This window comes from Phyllobates terribilis, unplaced genomic scaffold (assembly GCF_046119375.1).
Source record: "Phyllobates terribilis strain yellow unplaced genomic scaffold, ASM4611937v1 Scaffold_156__1_contigs__length_4398808, whole genome shotgun sequence".
NCBI lineage: Eukaryota > Metazoa > Chordata > Amphibia > Anura > Dendrobatidae > Phyllobates > Phyllobates terribilis.
The window spans coordinates 3,632,501-3,646,633 of record NW_027362916.1 but is presented as its reverse complement, the minus strand read 5'-3'; positions in this window follow the sequence as shown (position 1 = coordinate 3,646,633).

The window sequence follows — 14,133 nt, the reverse complement described above, 5'->3', positions numbered from 1 at the left end:
TGCAACTGAACCCATACCAAGGGAGAAAGGAAATAACAAAGGTCCACACCCAAAAACACACAGAGAAAAAAAAACAACAAAGTCTCAGTTTTTTTTTTCCTTTTCAAAATGTGCTCGGCCGTCGATAATGTCACGCAAGATGTGGGAAAGACTAAGTGCAACAGAAAGGGAAGAGGAAAAGGGAGCCCAGACTCTAGGGAAAGGGGGGAGTGGAGACCTCCTAGGCTGATCTAGTGTCACCCTGTCTCTACTAATGTCCCTATATTGGTTCTTCACCAATCGCCGCACGCGTACCTCGCCCTGTCTTTCCCTAGCATTAGGCTCAGGCTAGGGAAGGGAGGGGATGAGCACTAGTTGATCCCCACTGAACACTAAAGACAACAAGGGGGGACAAACAAGGGAAAATCGCATAGCTTTAGTCGACTCCAGACAAATGCGCACACATCCTTTAGCACCAGAGAGGAAGAAGCACTGCTCTTGCTCAACCCTTCACAAGGGGTAAAGAATATCGCCGGCACATCCCTCTGGCACAGAGCAGGTATTTATACACCCAGGCCAGGGTGTTAATTAGGCAGAGGAAGGTAGCCGCTGGGTCCTAGAGATAGAGCTTCTAAGAAGTTGTCTGTAATGCCAAACGACTAGATCTCCTGCAACCAACTGCAGGGAGACTGTTTGTCACTTCTGACACACCCGTGACATCTCCTTTGCAGAGTTGTGAGCCACCCTCTCTCTATCCTGACTTACCATAAAATGTCTGCTGCATTTTCAGCCTCGTCTTTTTTACAGGATATGAAAATCCCTCCTGACTGGCTGCACTATACCATTTGACGTGATTGCTGCAAATCATTATGGGGAAGCCTGCGTACCCGCACCTGAGATATTGTGGGCCTTTACTGACTGATGCAATTATCTGCTTTGTGTAAAATGATGAAGGGAATATTTTAAGTGATTTGAACAAACTGAATCGCTGGGACCTGAAAATTTCATAAAATTTGACATGGATGTGATTTGCAGCAATTTGATTAGCTCATATCTAATCTAAACCCTTTATAACGACCTAAGGGCATTGCAGGGCGGCTTGGCAGTGACATAGTCACCAACAGTCCATATAAAGAAAACATGGGGCTTTTATTTTCAGCCAAAATGCAACAAAACAATAAAGCAACCAAAAAACAACAAAGTGTTGCCCGGCTAGGCGCTAACTAACGTACCATACCTCTGACTGTATGCGGACCTGGCTTTCCAGCAACTCCGGTTTAGCACATTTAACCGCCATGCATTTCCTCCTCAGGAACACCTCCTGTCAGTCTGGAGGCTGTGACCCCAATGAAAGTTTTTCCTTTTCTGTGTCAGTAATAAGACAACCTCTCTCAGCTGAGCTGCATAAGCCTCCAGTACTACCTGTACTGGAACGGGAGTGGGAGTGATGAGTCCTACTGTCAAATCCTACTCATAACACTCCAATAAAAACCGGCCTGGAGCTACCATAAATAAAACGGCTCAACAACTAAGCTGCTGCACCAACCAGCACTACTCGGATTTTAATATTTTGCCCAGCTTAACTTTCAGGGACAGATGTTCACTCCGTCCAATATCTTCCCTGTCGGCCGCCTACACCTTAAAGACTATTAGTAAATTGTTTGGTCTTGTTATCAGATACAAATACCAAAAATAGTGTAATATATAACTTATATTATATGTCAGTTGTATCATAATTCATATAATTTAGCCCCCTGCTGATATCATGTTGATTGACACCAGCTCCCCCAATGTTGGGCAGGCGGGATCCAGCTGTCAATCAACATGACACCGGTAGTGACGCCCCCTCGAAAAAGCAGAGCAGACGACAAAGAATTGTTGTGTCAAGGTGAAATCAGAAAAAGCAGGAGAATTACTGCCATGTGCCGGGATAGAGCGTTGTATGGCAGAACAGGCGGGTGGTTCGCAACTCTCCACAGATCAGTGCTTAGCCCAATAGAGAAAAAAAAGTTTGGATAACTTATTTAAATGATCGGTTGTGTCAGCCCAATGTACTGTTTGATAGGAAAGAGCTGTCACTTCTAGTTTTGTTTTAATCTGGGAGAACGGTTTCTCAATGTTAAACATTAATAAAGAACTTTAAGACATGTAGTTTGATAGTAGCATTTTTATTGTGGCTACTTGTAGATGTTTTATAGGGGCATTCGATGGTATTGATGTTGATAGCAGAAAATGCCAGGATGTTCACCAGCAGCATGGTGAAGGGTCACCACAATTTGTGAAGTCAAATCCGGTAAAGTTTGTCATAAGTTGGGTGAGTAGTCTTCAGGTTAACTTTCCAAGCTTTCTCTTCAGTTCACAGCTCTTCTGCACACTTAGGTAAATGGGTATTGAGGGTGAATAAAGTTTTTTAAATTCAACCCATTATTGATCCAGAGGAAGGCGAAAGAAAAACCCCTATAAATTATGTGTGAGGTAATTGTCCTCATATAGGGGAAAAAAATTCCTTCCTGACTCCAAATTTGGCAATCGGAATTACTCCCTGGATTTATCCATGTCCTGTCTATGAAGATCTCTAAAGTGTGCCAACTGTCATATTTGGAGGAGAACCTGAAGATTGACTTTTTTCTTACAGAAAGTTATTAACCCATAGAGATAAGTCACATCCAGGTTTAGCCTTGAAAACTCCCAATAGAGGTTTGAGCAAGCTTCCCTTTTTTCTGCTCAGGGACCATCATGGTTTTTCAAAGGCTTCAAGTCACATCCGGTATTAAGTCCACTATTCCTCGTATTACAGGTTGCATGAGTCCTGTGAAGGTGTTCTTCATAGGAACACGAGATAGGGACGCTGTGGAAAGTCATTTTAGTATTGCAGGGAATGAATCATTGAGAGCTGTGCTGTAATCTCATAAATGGTCTATGGAGTTCCTGGGGCAGAACTTGGCTTTCCCTGGCTGCCAGCATAACTAGTTCTGAGGGGTCTGGAGTACAGGCTTCTGTTCTGATGGCTGTCGATGGAAAATATCATATATCAGAATGGTTTCTGTAGCTGCTCAACATTTAAACATTTTACATGAGTCATAACTGCAAACGACTATGGGCCTAATCATTAACGCGTAGTTCACAAAAGTCTTACTGAAGGGGCGAGATGGAGTAAGATGCGCCTAATTTATTAAGAAGAACATGCCATTTAATGCCTTAGACTCATCTTATCACTAGTGTGCACCTTCCTGCCACATAACAGAAATCTTACTCCTGGCAGGGACTCAGGTACTTTTCTGTCATAAGTTGCACCACTAAATTGGCATAAGTTTTGAAGAATTTATTGGGCTGGCATTGCCACACCTTGTCACGCCCATGCGTTATTCACTTTGGCGGATGTGGTGGGGACACTTATGTTACCTTTCATAGTGTTTTACACCAGAAATTTGGTGAGACCAAATTGGGTAAATGGGGCTTATGTACTTACAGTGCCTGGTATAAACGGTGGTGGTACTTTAAGGGCTTCCAGATCCTCCCAATTTATGTGCTGGAAGAAGGGATGTTGTCTAATGCAGCCATTTATTCCCAGTCGTCTGCTTGGGTCCTCACACAGTAGCTGTAAAGAAGAACAAAATCTATATTAGTATCTGGATATAAAATATAAAGGTGTCACTATATGTGATGCCTTCTCACTCCTGTGCAAGTTCTATATCTCTGTGTGATGCCCTCCTGGGTGCCCCCATAGTAGTGGTAATATCCTTCAATGCCACCGTCATAAATTACAGTTTTTCTTCTCTTTAGTTCTACTCATTCTTTGGCGACCATTGTTATGGGGCATCACCATAGAGGCTTGAGTTTACAACAATCTCTCTTACTGCCATCTTTCTGTATAACATCCCTGTTCTAAGAACTAAGCATCTGCTCCACCTCACCTCCTCAATGATATTTTTCAAGTCAGAGTCCAGATTATATGCGGGTACTTCTGACGAATTCCGATAGGACTTTTTATCTCCTGTCACCATCTTGTACAGGATGATGCCCAAAGAGAACCAGTCAGCAGCTGCATTGTACTTCTTCCTTGCAATGACCTGTGAAGAAGAAGGGAAGACTTCATTACATGCTATAGACAATAACGACGCTTTGTAAGTTTAGATTCATGAAGCTCCAATTAGTATTCCCGATGTATGGAGACTATTGAATCCTCCAATGTCCTGTCTCTATCAATCCCACTATAGTCTATGAAATTACTATCCAGACACTCACCTCTGGAGCCATGTAGCCCGGTGTTCCTACTTTTCCAGATACTCCATCCATTCTATTGACAGCCAGCCCAAAATCTGCAATTTTTAGATGACCAGAGCCGTCAATCAGAATATTAGCTGTTTTTAAGTCTCTGTGTAAAGAAAGGTAAAGATAATTTTCATGGAACATGTATGAGTATACACAGTCTATAGTATATATAACACGTAAGTGACTGAATGTGTAAAACATGATCATCTACTGTTCTTCTATATTCAGTGTTCTGCTGAGGAGAAGCACAGAGATGTGACCATATTACAGCAGAACTTGTGCATCAAGGTGAAGAAATGGATTTACCGATGAATGAAGCCCTTTGAGTGCAGGAACTGGAGGCCTGATGTTATCTCAGCCGCATAGAATCTGTTGGGGAAGGAATAAGAAAAAATGTAAGTCTTGGATATTAGAGAAGACGTCACATATGATGTATGAAATCGGATGCTGGGGGAACAGAGTTATTAACAATGTTATGAGTGCCTACATTTAATGGGCAATGTTATATATGGAAAATTAGGGTCTCCACAGCAATGATCGCACGGGATGGTCCAAATTTGGATAGAGCCCCCTTCTTCAACAATGGACTGCTTCTGTGGTAAAATCACCCTTGTTAGTGGGGGCATAGATGGATATGGTAATGTTATTAGGAATATGGTCATCAAAATCAGTCTAGAATATAGTTATAAAACCTTTGTGCTTACTTTGCACTGCTAAGTGGGAAACATCCTTGTTTTTCTAGGAGGCTCTTCAGGTCTCCTCCAGAAGCATAGTCCATGGCAAAACACGAGTGCTTCTACAAGAAGATGGAGAACAAAGAGTCATTCACATTCATTGTACATATTATTTAGATCAGGGTTCTCCAACTCCAGTCCTCAAGGCCCACCAACAGGTCATGTTTTCAGGATTTCCTTAGTATTGCACAGGTGATCATTGCATCACCTGCAGAGGCAATAATTCCATCACCTGTGTAATACTAAGGAAATCCTGAAAATATGACCTGTTCGTGGGTCTTGAGGGCTGGAGTTGGGGAACCCTGGTTAGATAACATTGATGGTTTTACCTTAGTTTGGAAAGTTATGCAGCTATTCACCAAGAAAGGACTTCCGGACGTCAGCTGAAGGAGCTTCTTTTCCATCAGGAGTTGTTCTTCTGCTGCAGCTGAAACTCCTTTGGTCACAATCTTTATCGCCAGCTTCTTCTTGGTGATGTTATCAGATGCTAGAAAGACCTATATAGGACAGAGAGGTGGCGTGTCAGTAGCATGGATGATTCAGTGATAGCTTCAGCTTTAGATTTATTTTTATATTATATAATGTAGCAACTTACTTTCCCAAAAGCACCTTGGCCAATCTTCCTATGAAACGTAAACCTGTTGATAGAAATACGGTTTCCGTCTGTAGGGCAGGTCTGAGGGGCAGTGCTCGGTCCTAATGGGATAAAATAACACATTATTGGTTTATATAGAAATAATTATTACAGGAAGATACAGTGAATAATAGAAGGCACACATTTTATGGGACAAATTGACAGAATTGACAAAAACTGCTTAAGTGTATGTGCACACATCGCTTTTTTGTGGTCTTTTTTTCTGTGCAGTTCTTTCTTTCAGCATTTTTGCTGCAGATTTCACACACAATAATGAGAGGGGAAAAATCCACAATAAAAAAACATAAAAATCTTGACAAAAGCTCAAGAGAAACCTGGCAAAAACATCTGTATTTTACGCAGCGTATTTCCTGGGAACACATCTGGATTTGCAGCAGAATTTTCAGTTGAAACTCCTGAATGTGTGCATATGTGATAATAAACTACAGACGTTGATATTAAGAAAGGTTTTGAAGATGGTGGCTTTCATATTAATAGGAATTGTAACTAAAGATGAATGAATTGAAAAAAAAGATTTGCTGATTTCTCTATTTGTACCATCTCCAATTACAGCTCTATAATAAATGTATCTATGATTTATAAGTGCCTTTTTAGAAAGACTTTTCGTCCTACCTGGCCTTGGTTCCTCTTCCTCCCTGGCCTTTGAACCGCTATTTTTAGGCCTTTTTACGGACCCACACGAGCCATCTTCTCCCCTCTTTCTCTTTTCACCTCCTTTACTGAGGTCTTTACCATGTACCTTTTCAGGACATGGTCTTTTGCGTTTGGGCTCTGGTGATTTAGACCCATCTCTGTGCATCTTTTGGTCTCCATGATCCTCTTCAGAACATGGTCTTTTATTTGAGAGTCTTGGTGATTTAGACCCATTCTCATTTTCCTTCATATCCCCATGTATCTCCTCGGGACATGGTCTTTTTTTTTCAGGGCCAATTGACATTGACCCATCTCTATGTCTTTTCCTCTCTCCTTCTGATTTGGGGCCTTCTTTGTTTTTTTTAGAGGACCCCATTTCAAGAATATCGCAGTGTCAATAGACGCGCAACCGTTCCCAGCAATCGCTAGTTGAACAGTGACCCAAATGTTGGCTGAACTCTATTTTAGAACCATGTGATGTCATAGAAAGCATTATGATGTCACAAAGCTCTGGTTGTAGCCCATCATGACTATTGTGACCACTCAACCATTATGATGTAAATATGTAATATATGCATAATGAATGAGAACCTTATATTTCTAGACATAGAGTTTACTTTTATAACACAGTATAAGAGAAGTAGTATGCATGAACATGGCTGGGCTGTATGTCTGGAGGGTCTTACATGGTGTCGTTTTTGAATATAGTATATGTATTATATGGATTATTGTATATTAGCTATGTCTTTGGTGGTCTTTACACATACATGCTGCCTCCCATTGCATCCAATGATACCACTTTGTATCTTCTAAAGTAAACCAGAAGGAGATAAAAGTTGCCATCTGGGATTTGGTGCACAGACCTATACAGCCAGTAGATATCACGTCACAGGATACAACCTGTAATGTAGTTTGCGATTAATTTTCTTACTTTTTAATATTGTCTACATTACACACTGGCTTCTCCCATGTAATATTTCAATGAGTTACCTGAGATTAGAAAATTTGCTCCTTTATTTATGGTATTATGTCTATAGTTAGGGAATGTTGGTGGTGAAAGTTGTGTAATAGCGCGGGAGATGCAGGTTACAGGGCATTTACATTCAATATACAGTACATACTGGAATTATTCATTAAAGACATTTTCCACTCTTAGGAATGTGGACCCAAAGTGCTCTAAAATACCTAAAATAACTAACAAAGCAGATACTCACCCTCCTCAATTCAAGCACCAGCTCTAAGTATTTTGGTTGCAGTGTGGACGTCACATCGACAGTTTGCATCATTGCTGTAGCCAATCACTGCCTATATATCAAAAGGAAAGAACAGATTTGGCTCACCACTGTTATATATCCACCGTCGCATGAGATTCCGAATTTTCCGAAACCCCGTCAGCTAGGGCTCATACTATAATACCATGAAAAAAGTCCTGAAGTCTCCAGTAATGAAATTCCTTTTCATTTGAAATCCATTTAAAATATCTCCACGGCAGGAGGGTGAAATATCGTTGACGCGTTTCGACCAACTGGTCTTAATTGTACCTTATCACAGTTTGCCATACAGATATAAAACCACTAATCTCTACCCTCCCAGGACATCACTTAATTAAAAATATGCAAAGATATGTGAATATTAAACATATAAACCCTATTGGAGAATGCATGAAAAGTCTGTACAGACAATAGAAATAATTATATTAAACAGATATACATTAGATCTCTGCAAAAATGTAATCCTTGTGGTGAATTTCATGATCCATAGCTCTTCATTTTTAAGCAGTGTTTTCCTCCAATTCTCTCCTTGTCTACGTCTATTAACCCTAACAAATTCATAGAAGGAAAAAGTGTTCAAGCTTCCTACATGAAACTCTGTGAAGTGGTTTGTTGCACTTGAAGTATTTGTATGTTTTTTCTCTTTTAGATAAGAAATACAGGTGCATCTCACTAAATTAGAATATCATCAAAAAGTTAATTTATTTCAGTTCTTCAATACAAAAAGTGAAACTCATATATTATATAGAGTCATTACAAACAGAGTGATCTATTTCAAGTGTTTATTTCTGTTAATGTTCATGATTATGGCTTACAGCTAGTGATGGGCGAGCACTAAAATGCTCGGGTGCTCGATGCTCGGGTCAAGCAAATTGGAATACTCAGGTGCTCGACCCGAGCAACGAGCCCAATGTAAGTCTATGTGAAATTTGAGCATTTTTTAGGCGGCTCCCCCCGGCTGTCTGCAGAGGGCCTAAAAATTGTCCAAATCGATGGGAACAGTGCTCAAATGACATGAGAAAAGCATGGGGAAGACCCCTGGAAGCGTTTCTGACTCCTAGGTCACTGCTGTCAACAACGTTGTCAGAGGTATTATGCCACTTTTACGAACTCACAATAAAACATACAAAAACAGATCAAAATGGATTCTGGGGACTCTGAAAGTCACAAAGCCTATTTTTATAGGGCCATCTGGTGGCCTTTACTATTCTTAAAGGACCAGCAGTCGGCCCTCACTATTGTTAGAGAGCCATCAGCCGGCTATGCTTTGTTGTTCCCATTACTAAAGAGTTGGTCTCCTCTACTGTTATTGCATATGCAGTGAGTGGCAGGGCTGGCCAAAATTTGGACGCACCTCAATACCCCTTTGAAAATTTGGATGCACCCCAATACCCCTTTGAAGAGACTTAGAGGAGGGCCTCCTGAAAACAATGTTCCCATTATTAGGAAGTAAGTCTCCCATAGTGTTGGCCTATGCAGTGAATGCAAGGGCTGCCAAAAATTGGTAGGCACTCCAATGCACCTTGGAAAAGACATGGAGGAGGGCCTCATAAAAAAATATTCCCATTAGAAAGGAGCAGGTCTCCTATACTTGTAATGCTCATGCACTAAGTGTATGGGCTGACAAACATCTACCCCTAGGGGGTATACATGAACATACTGTCTAAAAAAATTTTTTATGGGCATTATAAACACCCTTTAAAAAATTATGTGGGTGTTGCATCACAGACCATGGTCACCCTGATGATATGGTGGTGGAGGATGAGGATGAGGAGAAGGAGGAGGACAAGAGCAAATAGCCAAAATCAGGAAGCGTATACCCATGTGTGGGTGTGAAAAGGTGCATGGGAATACACCTCCCAAAAAAAGACACTGGATTTGAGTTTGTTACGCTGCTATCATTCGGTGGTGTTGAGAAGTCTGGCCCAATCCAGCCCTTGTTCATTTTTATAAGAGTCAGCCTGTGAGCATTTTCAGTTAACAGGCGGATGCGCTTACTGTTATAATTCCACCAGCGGCACTAAAAACTCGCTCTGATAAAACGCTGGCGGCAGGGCAGGCCAGGACCTCCAAGGCGTAGAGAGCCAGTTCATTCCACGTGTCCAGCTTGGATACCCAATAATTATAAGGCACAGAGGAATCACAGAGGACGTTGGTACGGTCGGCAAGTTACTCCCTCAGCATCTTCCCAAACTTTGCACTCCTTGTGAGAGTACCCCGCGCCTCAGGGCCTGTGCGATGGGAGGGGCTGAGAAAACTCTCCCAGAACTTTGACAGTGTTCCCCTGCCTCTGCTGGATTGGAGTTGTGTCTCTCTCGACTTTACTCCTTGGTTGTACAATGAACTGTGCCCTCTGCCACCAGCGTTTTCAGATGGGAATTTTTTTAATAGTTCCGCAACAAGTGACTTCTTGTACTGCCCCATTTTTAGACCTGTCCGCCTCAGGAATAAGAGATATAAAGTTCTCCTTGTAGTGTGGGTCTAGAAGTGTCAGCAACCAGTAATGACTGTCACCCAAAATTTTGAGAACCTGAGGGTCACGGGAAAGGCAGCGTAACATAAACTCAGCCACGCGTGCCAGACTGCTAACAGGCAAGACTTCCGTGTCCTCACCAAGAGGACGACTGACCATGCTATCCTCCTCCTCCTCCCTGTCCTCAGGCTGCACGCTGAACAGACGGTATGACAGTTGTGCAGGTAGTACCATCTATAGCGCATGAAACTAGCTCCTGTTCTTCCTCCTCCTCTTCCTCATTGTCACCCAATCCACATTGGGATGAGATGAGGCTGGGCTGTGTGTAATCACCCTGTATGGTTCCTTGGCCACGCCAGAGATCTTGTCCTGCCCCAACGCACGTTTCGGTGCCAGCAGGCACCTTTCTCAAGGGAAGTAAAGGCTGCTTTCCTCCATTTTTGCTACTATGTTACATTAATGCATTACCTGTGAGTCTTCCAATTAGCCTTTCTGCGAGCCTTACTGATACCTCTGTATTATTGTGTGGAAAATTTTTCCCTTGTTCTGAGCCCATGCCACTGGGCAGGGTTCTATATGATGTATTTTAAAATGTTTGTGTTCGTCTACGAATAAAATCAGATTTTGTCTAAATATGTGTTGTTGACCTCCTATGACTCTTAGTGGTTCTTTGTAGGTGTTCATGTATTGTGAGTCGGAGGGGTCAGTTATGTATTGGCCTGTCAGGAAAATTCTTTCTTTTGTTGTTATCATACTGGACGATTCAGTAGATATTAATGGAAACATTTGCATGGGTTATGGTGTAAAATGCTGCATTGAACTACACTTCATACACAACACTGCCATAATATTACATGATGCCACAGGACCTAAGTCTAAATTTACACAGTTACAAGGAGATTATATACATAATAATAAGACAGGCACATGGGAATGTAATCCTACAGATGTGTTATACTGGAATATAGAGATAAGAGGTGAAGAGAAAGCTGTGTGGTCGGGTGATATTACTAATGATATGATCACAAAAGGGAAAGTTAGAACATCCGAAACAGAGATTGTGTTAAAGACACAACTTTTTGGGAAAATTTTGGATCCTTCAATACTTTCTATTACAGAAGGAGATGAAGATTAGGTAAAAACATGGAATTTCCAGATAACCAGAGAATCAGTACAAGTACAAGTATCTGTAGTTTTTACAGTAACAAATACTATCGCTCCAGAAGTAAGGGTTGCACCACAAGCAGTACATAGTCAAGAAAATATGTCTCCTCTTTTATTGAAATGCAACACAAGGTTAGAGTTACCTCCCGAGTCTTTGTTAACATGGACCAGAAACAAAATATTTTTGGGAAGTTTTTCAAATGGTCCAACAAATGTTATACACAGAGGTCAATATGGGAATGTGAGATGGTTGGATAAGAATTTAGTTTTTTCTCTAGATAATCCATCTCCTAAGGATTCTGGACTTTATCAGTGTTGCGTTTTAACTAAAAATAATTATAAACAATGTAAAGATGTAAATGTTTGGTCAGCAGTAGGTAATGTATGTACACAGACAAGGTTTCAACCATCTACTCCTTTCCAAATCAATCAATTCCAATCTAAACCTCTATTAAGAGATGGAGTGTTGATGACTATGGTCTGGACTTTTAACATGTCTAGTTGGAAAATCTCGTCCAGATATCCCCAGTGTCAATCACATCTCATCAACATGGAAATGGGAACAGAACAATGGTTTGGGAAAAGAACGTCAACACATGTTAGAAGTAAGAGAGGGATATTAGAAGGTATTTTGGGGGGATTAGGAACAGTGGGAAGTTTAATTAACACTATGGACATTCATACACTTAAATCAGATTTAGAAAATATTGGGTATATTGGAGGTAAAGGGGTAAAAATTCAGAAAAGTTTGAATCAACTCCTTGAGAAGATGGTTTTGAACACTGCTGCTGTGCTGGGATCTTCAGTGTCACATCTACAAGATGCTACTTTAGCTCTAATAGAAAGTGAACAGGAATCCCAATGGCCGGAGCATGTCTAGAAATTCAGATTGAATATTCCACCAATCTGAAAATGATTGCACAGGCATTGCAAAGTGGAATTACACCTTTAGGAATAATGAGAAATTTGCCTACAGAATATAATTTTGCGTTAAATCACACAGATTTGTGGGTAAATAAGTGGTTAGGATGTGAACAGAACATTTGTATAGGAACATCACTAATCCCAATATTGGGAAGAGAAGAAACCATGGTTCCTATAACTGTTCTGGGCATTCCTGTTAGTAATACACAATTACTATATTATCTATTACAGGACACAGATTTTGCATTTGATGGTACCAACACTGGACAATTAGACATTTCTTCATACTTACATTTAGTTTGTAAGGTAATGTGTCTACCTGGACAGGATAAAGTCATTTATAACTCGTGTTTCCATAATCATACCTCATGTCATGCCAGAGTTGAGAATGTGCACACGATACATGACTTGGTGACTCCAATAAGCTCAAACAAAATTTGTTTCCAAGTTATGTCAGAAAAATAAGTTGTTTCTGCATTCTTCTCATCTTGTGTACATGCTGAAAATCTGACCATAGTTTTCACACTTCCCTCCGCACAATATAAACCTATCTCCAAGAAGGAAGTATTAATATTACGTCAATAGGGACAAGAAATCTGAAAATCCTTCCGATACAGTCAGGGGTGGATTAAGAGTAGCAAGGGCCCCGGGCAGTTTAGAAGGCGTGGGCCCCCTCCCCCACCTGATGTATCACGTGACATGTCACATGATCCCCTGTGATAGATCATGTGATAATTCACAGGAAATTAATTTGGCATAATATTAATTGTGCTGCCTCATCTGAGAGCAGCACAATATTGGGGCAGATACCCTGATTCCAGCGATGTGTCACTTTTTCAGCTGCTTGTTGTCATTTTGAGAAAATCACCGTTTTATCTGCTGCAGATCTAGCAGCTCTCTGAATGCTGCGCTCTGTATAGCCCCACCCACACCACTGATTGGCAGCTTTCTGCCCATGCTCAGTGTACACAGAAATCTACTGATCAGTGATGGGGGTGGGGTCCTACAGAACTTACTAGTCATCTAGTGATAATTACCTTCTGACAAATCAATGACTTTATCAAAACAACACTAAGCAGCCCAGTAAGTGACACATTACTGGAATCAGTGCCTCTAACCCTACATTATGCTGCTCTCAGATTAGGTGGCAAAAACCTGATGACAGATTCCCTTTAAAGGAGCTGTAAAGACAAAAAAGTTTGTATTAAAAAAAATACAAGCCATTTGTTAAATTAACTTTTTTTCATTGTTAATTCACATTAGACTGTATCTTCAACACTTTTGTCAGCAGGTCTTATTACAGACTCTGAATATGGCAGCTCTCTCCCTCTCCCTCAGCAGAAAGTCACAGCATGGTTAAAAAACGGGATCTTTTATGATTTTCTCATAATAAATAAAAAAGGACATGCAAGTCCTCCAAACTATTTTCCGTTTCTCTATAGGGGAGGTCCTAAATCTTTCTTGTTCTTTAGTTGATCACATGTCAAAAATGCAAAGCATTTACTATGAACTCGCCTAAAAAAATATACACTTGGAGAGTAATATCATCATCTGCATGTAAATATTCCTTGACTCTAAGGGCTCGCTCACACTGTCGTATAACACGGCCGAATGCTATGTTAGGTTTTATCGGATAGGACTCGGTCCTATGTTATACTATGGGACAGTGCGATTATTGGCATGAGAAAATAATCTCATTCGATATTCGGACCATGTGCACCCATACAAGTCTATGGGTGCACGTAAAACATTGGACTGCACTCGGATGTCATCCAAGTGCAGTCCGATGAACACTCACAGAGACTATGGAGAAGATGGAGAAATTAAGTTCTCCATCTTCTCCATATCTGTGCTGCGAGAGAATCGGATCACACTCAGTTGAAGCTCTGACAGAGTTTGAGCCCAGTGTCATTAGCATAATTGGCCCTATTCTCTTGCATGAGAGAATATATGGCTTAGTGAGTGGACCCTAAAACTGAATAGTAGTGACGGACAGGCACCTCACAAGCAGGATCCATGTAGCTCTCA